Source organism: Panicum hallii, chromosome 3, assembly GCF_002211085.1.
Source record: "Panicum hallii strain FIL2 chromosome 3, PHallii_v3.1, whole genome shotgun sequence".
In the NCBI taxonomy this organism is placed as follows: Eukaryota; Viridiplantae; Streptophyta; class Magnoliopsida; order Poales; family Poaceae; genus Panicum; species Panicum hallii.
The window spans coordinates 20,870,959-20,878,288 of record NC_038044.1 but is presented as its reverse complement, the minus strand read 5'-3'; the positions used below and the strand labels follow the sequence as shown (position 1 = coordinate 20,878,288).

The 7,330-nt window shown below is 45.7% G+C and overlaps 1 pseudogene; it reads right to left on the bottom strand.

The window, feature by feature from the left end:
• Nucleotides 1–222: 222 nt before the first annotated feature.
• LOC112887789 lies at nt 223–1,174 on the bottom strand (annotated as a pseudogene).
• Nucleotides 1,175–7,330: the final 6,156 nt, after the last annotated feature.

Sequence of the window (7,330 nt, the reverse complement as noted above, 5' to 3'; positions counted from 1 at the left end):
AGTTCAGGTACTGAGCAATACAAATGTAATTTGGCATGCCATTGCGTGATTTGTTACTGGGATTTAATGAGGTGAAAGATATCAACACCTGATTGAACTGTTTGCTAGTTCCGATTCTGTAAATTTATTTCTTTTCTGATACATAACTACCACACACGACATTAAACGATAACATCTCTAGCTAATTAACATTTCAAGACAAAAGGAGTAACATGAGGTAAGTACACGAAACAACATCATGTTCTATTACAGACCACAGTATATATAGTGCATTCATACCTTTTGCGATGAATCAACTCCTTTCCCTGTCAAGCTTGCGTGCTTGGGCGCGCACGGCGCGCCAGTGCTCGTCGAGCTCCTGCTTGTGCTTGTCTTGCAGTGGCCTCATCCGGTTCATCAGCACCACGCCGAGCGCCATCATGGCGTGGTCCTGGCAGTCGATCTTCGCCGGTGCAAGCAGATGCTGCGGGACGTGCTCGCACTGCAGCTGGCTGCCGTCGGCCCCGACAAGCGGCAGGAAAGTCTGGCCGTAGAGGACGGCGCCGAGCCAGTACTCGGATAGGCTCCCTCAGTTCTTCACCTGCTCCACCATGTGCGCCGGCAGCTGGCCCAACCGGCGCTCAGCGTTGCACATGATGTGCGCAAGTGCCCCGCCGATGCTCCTGAACCTGATGGCCTCGCAGACCATCACCGCGATGACCATCACTGATTTCGCGGTATCCTTCTGACTGCCGGCGGCGTTCGCTCCCACCGCGGCGAGCTGCCGCACTGCCGCCTCGAGCTCCGTCTTGCTGAGGGTGACCTTCTCCAGCGGTAATTTTGCCGTTTTCCCCATGCTCTCGTAGTTATCAGTGAACGCTAGCTGCGTCGCGGTGTCGATGACCGAGCCGCCCCGAAACTCCCACCACCGCCCCTCCGGGCTCTGGTAACCGGAGATGTAGAGGTTATCCGCGCGTACCCGAAGGAGCGCCGAGTTCCCGGAGCCGCACCGGAGCCTGACGCCGAACCACGGTGCGTTCCTGGGGTCCTCTTCCTGTCGACGGAGCAGGACGAGCTCCAGGTGGCGCGTGGCGCCGGCGTGAAGCACCAGCTGGTTGCGCACGCCGGAGATGAACCCACCATAAGACGAGCCCTCGGAGACGTCCAGCTCCGCCGTGAACACCGGGTTCTCCATAGCTTGTGAAGGATAGATGACTGCCGCGAGGCCGTCAACAAGGAATCACCTATTTCGATCAGTTCAGACGCCGGACAACTCGTTTCATAGTGGGAGCAAAGGAAGGAGTCAACACGGAATCCACAACTCTCAGAGCAGTTGGGCTATACAAATAGTACGACTTGCAGTGAGATTGAAGTTGACATCTAACCAAAATGACCTAGAACTCGGAGTGTCAGATTAAAATAATCGAAGAGATAGCAAACAAGGAACCGAAGAACATTTCAAAGCAGGGAGTTGCGGTGGACAAAAACTCCAAAGCTAGCTGGAGCTGCTCACAAAATAGACTCCAAAGAAGGCTGGGGATGATTGCCCCCTTTATATAAAACAAAATAAAGAACTTAAGGACATTTCAAAGCCTTCCAAGTTCCAAGTTCCACTAACGATAGTCCTTGCAAGGTTGTCCCGGTCTTCGGCCTGTTTGGATCATCTATAACTAAATTTTAGTTCGGATTTAATTTTAGATGACTAAACTTTAGTCCATTTCTGTTTGGATCCATAGACTAACTCTAGGTTGCATACATATAGAAATATCATTTTTGCCTTTGTATGTTGCTGCTGTTGTGCCTGCATATGCATAATTAGGGGTAGTTTGATCTTTTAGCAATTTATTGGTTGGTTTAGTTCAAATTAGATGGGTTTTAATAACAATGGATTCAACTTTAGTTAGGGTGAATAGTCTACGTTTTAGTCCACCTGTTGGATCATCTAATAGTCTTGAAATTTGGTCGATAAATCCAAACGGAAACTTCATCTCCGCCAGGCAGAGCGTCCACCCGACAAAAACCACCACTGGAAACTGGGAAGTGAAGCAGCCAGCTTTTGGCTGGAAGCCGATAGCCCGGTACCCTTCTTCTCGACGAATAACATTCATAGAATTTTGTGCTGCGACAGTTGGCCGTCGAACTCGTGACGTTCTTTTGAACCGCTGAACGCAGAAGCATAATACGGCCATCATTCATATCCTTGTCAATACACATGGAATCTGACGCCTCTAGCATCGTAGGCGCCCCCAATTCCATAGACGACGATTCGACGAAGAAACCCAAAATGGAAGAGACGGACAACATGAGTACAAACACAACTCTCAGATAAGTAGAAGCTGGGTGGTATTAAATGGGCTAAAAATTTTAGTCTCAATAATTTAAGTTTCCAGCTTAAAAAAGGACCAAGATTATATTTTTATAATTTTGAGCTAAGAATATTTAAAGATCAGGTTGATAATTGTGAAGGAGATATTAGGAATAATAATCCATTGTCACCCTTAAGTGGAAGACAAGTCTTAGAGGAGATACTCCAGAGGTAGAGCAAGAACCGCCCAGCGTTGAGATTTCCTGGAGGGAAGAAACCTCAATTGATGGTGTTGCCATCGGAAAGAACCGTAACCCTATCTTATTTAAACTAAGGTAATAGTAGCTATTGCCTACACAGGGCGTCAAATCACAGTTCTTCCTCCTTTAATTTGGCATCGAAAATGATGTCTAAGAAGGAGAGGAACCAGCTGATTTGATGTTGGACTGGAGCCACTCCTGTGTTCGCCTCTCCAAATTGTAGTGTGGGTAAAGCTGTAGGTTCGAGAGAGCTCTATTATTAGGGACATCGCAGAGGAAGCAGGCCATTGTATGGTGGCACGTAATACTATGTGGCTTCCTCTAACTTTACATCAGCACCGTAATATTATGGAAGGTAACGGTTTCATTGCATTGTTAGCAAGACTGCAGAATTTATAATTGTACCTGCTGTGCATTATAGAGATGAAGCTCCTTTTTCATTGGATAAAATCATTCCCTTCTTTCTCCTTATAATGATCTCGCCAAGTCATCAAATCTGCTGATGTGTCATGCAATTTAACGCCCATAAAACATCCCAATGAGACTGGTGTGTAAGATATACATAAAGATCCTGGAATATCGGAGTAGTTTATGCAATACCGCATAAGGACTGAGAAAGCTGCACATGTAACACTAGCATGTTATCACGTGAGGGAGGGAAGGTAGCGCACACGACGAGGAAAGGACCTACATCAGCCTAGCCTATTCCATTCTCACCCTCACCTTGACCCTCATCCGTCTCATTCAACCTATATAGGGAGGAGAGAAATGGGGGTTTATTGGGATACTTTCAGCCTCAATCATTCGGCTGATTTATTTGAGCCCATTATCGAGAGGGGAACAAAATGGGATGAAATTAATCCACTGAGAGAAGAGATTTTTTTTATTTTCATTTAAAATAGCTACTAAATGATCTATGTAGTTTTAAAATTTAGGTCTAAAAATTACAGAAATTTTTTAGTATATTTCAAGACATGAAGAATTTAGAAGACTAACTACTGCCATGATTATTTTGAGAAAATTCTCATATTTACGTCTCTTGTTTAATTGATTTGCACATTAACACAAATTCTAGAAAGAAGCTTCTACGCCATTAATTATGTAGGCCTCCTAATTGGCTTAAATATACACTATATCCATTTATTAAAAGAATAAGAAAAAATTTATTTTTTTAATTATTTATACTGTTGGATGGAAAATTCGAGCTACGATTGCCTGGAGCCGATTCTAGATACCCGCTGGAGATGAAACTAATTGGCACTTAACTAATTGGTACTGGGACCCACTTAACCCGTTGGCACTGGGACCCACTCTTTTGTTTAAAAAACTAATGTAAAAACTTATGATGGTTCAAAATTGTAATTAATCTGTAATAATGCTAGCTAGTTGTAAGGAAACGGAAGAGCGTTCGTCACCCGTTTAGAGTTTGGCACAGGGTCCCTATGTTCCCGGGACGGCCCTGCCTTTTGGAATATCCATTGGCTTCAACTCCTTTCCATGTCAAGCTTGACTGCTTTGGCGCGCCAGGGCTCGTCGACAGCCTGCTTGTGCTCATCGACAGTGGCCTCTGCGGCTCTGCCCGGTTGAGCACGACGCCGAGCGCCAACTTTATTTGCATGCTCCTGGCAGTCCTCGCCGGCGCCAGCCGCCAGCACAGAGCACACTCTCGCTCCGCTGGCTGCCCGTAGACCCCGGCGAGAGGCCGGAACGGCTGCCCGCTGCCCGTAGTGGGCGGCGCCGATCCAGCGCTCAGACTGGCTCGTCCTCCGGCTCGTCACCTATCCAGCTGTATTCTTGACGAGGCTCTTGTGGTTTTTATCGTGTAAGAGACTCTTTATATTTTTAGAAATAAAAATTTTGGTAAAAATTACCCTCCAACAAACTCTTTAATTAAATATCTAAATATAGATCTTCTTTAATCTAGATTTCTCGCTAGTCAAAGATGAAGAGCGAGAGTTCCTCACTAAACTATACGCATAAGATATAAAAATCTGTTGGAGAGTATAAAAATATAGAAAATAATTTTTACTCAAATAACTCTCTAAATAATAATTTAGGGAGTAGATTTTAGAAAGGTTCTCAGAGATGCTCTTAGGCCTTGTTACTTTCCCTATATTAATTAGTTGGAAAAAATTCAGTTTACATCCTCAAACTATTATAAAAATTTGATTTTTCATTTTCAATTATAAAACCGGATAACAGAGGCCATCCAACTGTTGAAACCGGCTAAATTTGACCCTTCAAGTGGTTTTGTATTTCTTTTGTACAAATTAAAAATTCTGGTTAGATCTTAAAAATTAAAACTAATTCATTCCCAATTAGAAAATATAAAACTAGTACTAAATTTTTCTAAAAATATAACCTATCTATTGTTACTCTATTTGAATCTTATTTATTCAAAAATAATAGACTTAACTACAAGCAAATAAATACTAGGAACATGAAAAAGATAGATCTGAAAAACTGACATGTAGAGTGCTAATAGATAGGTTAGATTTTTAAAAATGATGGCATTCGTTTCATTTTTTATTTAATGAATTGCTTATGAAATTTTTAGTTTAAACTTAAATATTTTTAATTTTCAAAAATGGAAAACCACCTTTGAAACCACATGAAGAGTCAAATTTATCCGATTTTGATAGTTGGATGGTTTTCGTTATTCGATTTTATAGTTGAAGGTTGAAAATCGTACTTTCATGATAATTTAGGATGTAAACTGGATTTTTTCTAATTAATAAACGGCAGGTCCCAGCTGGTTTACATTAAAAAAATTGTATGCTTGACGATGTGCGCCGGCATTGGGTTGAAGATATGTCCGGATCCACCCAACTAAAATTTAGTTAGCTAAAATTTAAAACCAAACTAAAAAAGTTCTCCTAGCTAAACTTTAGCTGGAGTATTTGGATCCTCCAGCTAATATACCAAGCTAAAATTTAGCTGGTTTTAGCTGTATTGAAACAGCTAAAGTTAGCTAATCTTTAGCTGGTCTTTTAGCTGGGCATCCTAACAGCTAAATTTAGCCACCTGAACCGGGCGGCGTTGCGCATGATGTTGGGCCAAGGCGATTGCTCGCGAAGGTTGCGGATCTCCAGGTTTGATTGCAGGCTTGGCTTTCGAAACAACTTCCCTAGAGAAACGGGCCGGGACAAATACCTACTCAACTATAGTATGCGTGCAACATGCTAGCTAGCATCAGGTAGACAGGGTTGTGAAATCAGATAAACTCTCATATATATGGACGTACAGTAATGAACTAGAATCACTAGCTAACACACTCATAGACAGAGGAACAGATGAGATGTACGGCAACCCGCTCTAGTTTTTTCAGTTGTCACACAATCCTCGATCACTCAGAGGACGCACTATTACAAGAACAAGAGAATCAACAAGATATGAAACTATGTATATCCAGAGAGAGAACAATAATAGTTGTGTGGTTCTTCTTCAATTAACCCACACAAAGGGAGCAGATCATACGATCAGTAGTTACTACAAGTACATGCATCACAATGCATGCACAGGGCATGGCGAAAGATTAAGATCGGTGGTTCATTATTGATCCCTTTGCTATCTAGGGTACGATGAAGCGACAGAGAGCTTCAAGAATCATGCACAGCATGGGACCGTCTCTTGTCAAGCATCGACGTCCCATCCGGTGGCCACCGGCACGAAGTCATCCCGCAGCTTGGCCTCCTGCAACTTGATGTTCCCCTGCCACGCGTCCTCCATGGCGCGCAGCGCCGCCTCGTACTCCGCGTCCAGCTCGGGGTCCACGCCACCGTCCACGATCACGTCGCAGTACATGCCGGGGCCCGGCGGCGGCGGTGCGACGACCTTCAGGCCGCCGTTGATCTCCGCCCAGTAGCGCTTCCTGGCGGCGAGCAGCGCCTCGACGGCGCCCGAGTCGTCCCACCGCGCGACGCTGCCCTCGGCGTCAGCGTTGAGCCCCACGTCCGGGTCCGTCACCTTCCGCCACGGCACCCCGCGGGACTCGCGGAAGTCCTTCTCCCACGGCGCCACCGAGCGCCGCACCGGCGGCGGGCGCGGTGGGCGCCGGCAGTGCCACCACGGGCGCGCCGCCGCAGTCGTCGTCGGGTTTGCGTCCCTGCCGCTGTTCCAGCAGCTTACCGCCGCCATCGTCTTCTCGCCGACCACTGGTCAGCCGGAGGTTGCGTCGTCTAGGGCTCCGATCGAACTGGGTTTGCGGCTTGCGAGATTGATAGGATGGAGATAATCGACGCGATGGGGGCAAGAAGAAGTCGATTGCTGCTGCTGCCTCTGGGCTGCTTCTTGGTTATATATATAGATGGACGTGGGGGAACGACGGCGTACCAAAGGTGAAAGGTGCAATGGCGGTTGGGGCTTAATTTGGCGCCACGCGTGGCGTGGATCCGACGCGCGCAATGTTGGAACGCGGCTTCTGCTTTGCATTGGGAAATCGGAATCGCGAGTTGCGAACTTGCAGCTGTTAAAGTTTGCGTGAGGCCTGAGTTTCGTTCAAACGAAGAAAGAGCCGTGTCCAACTAAGAAATAAGAAAGGGTCAGATCGAGTCCAAGGCCATGTATATATGCTCATGTTTTTTATCTTTCTTTCAGCTGCAAGTGCATTCTGACAATACATCGTAGCATACACCATATATGAAACAATAACCTAGCGACTGCAAAAATTTGTGATTTACTGTTGTAGAAAGTAGAATGGAGGAAAATTATCCCGGCCGCCCCAGCGTTGGCCAACCAGCCGTCCACCGCCTCTTGCGGCCAGCAGTGTCACCTTGCCACCGGCTTA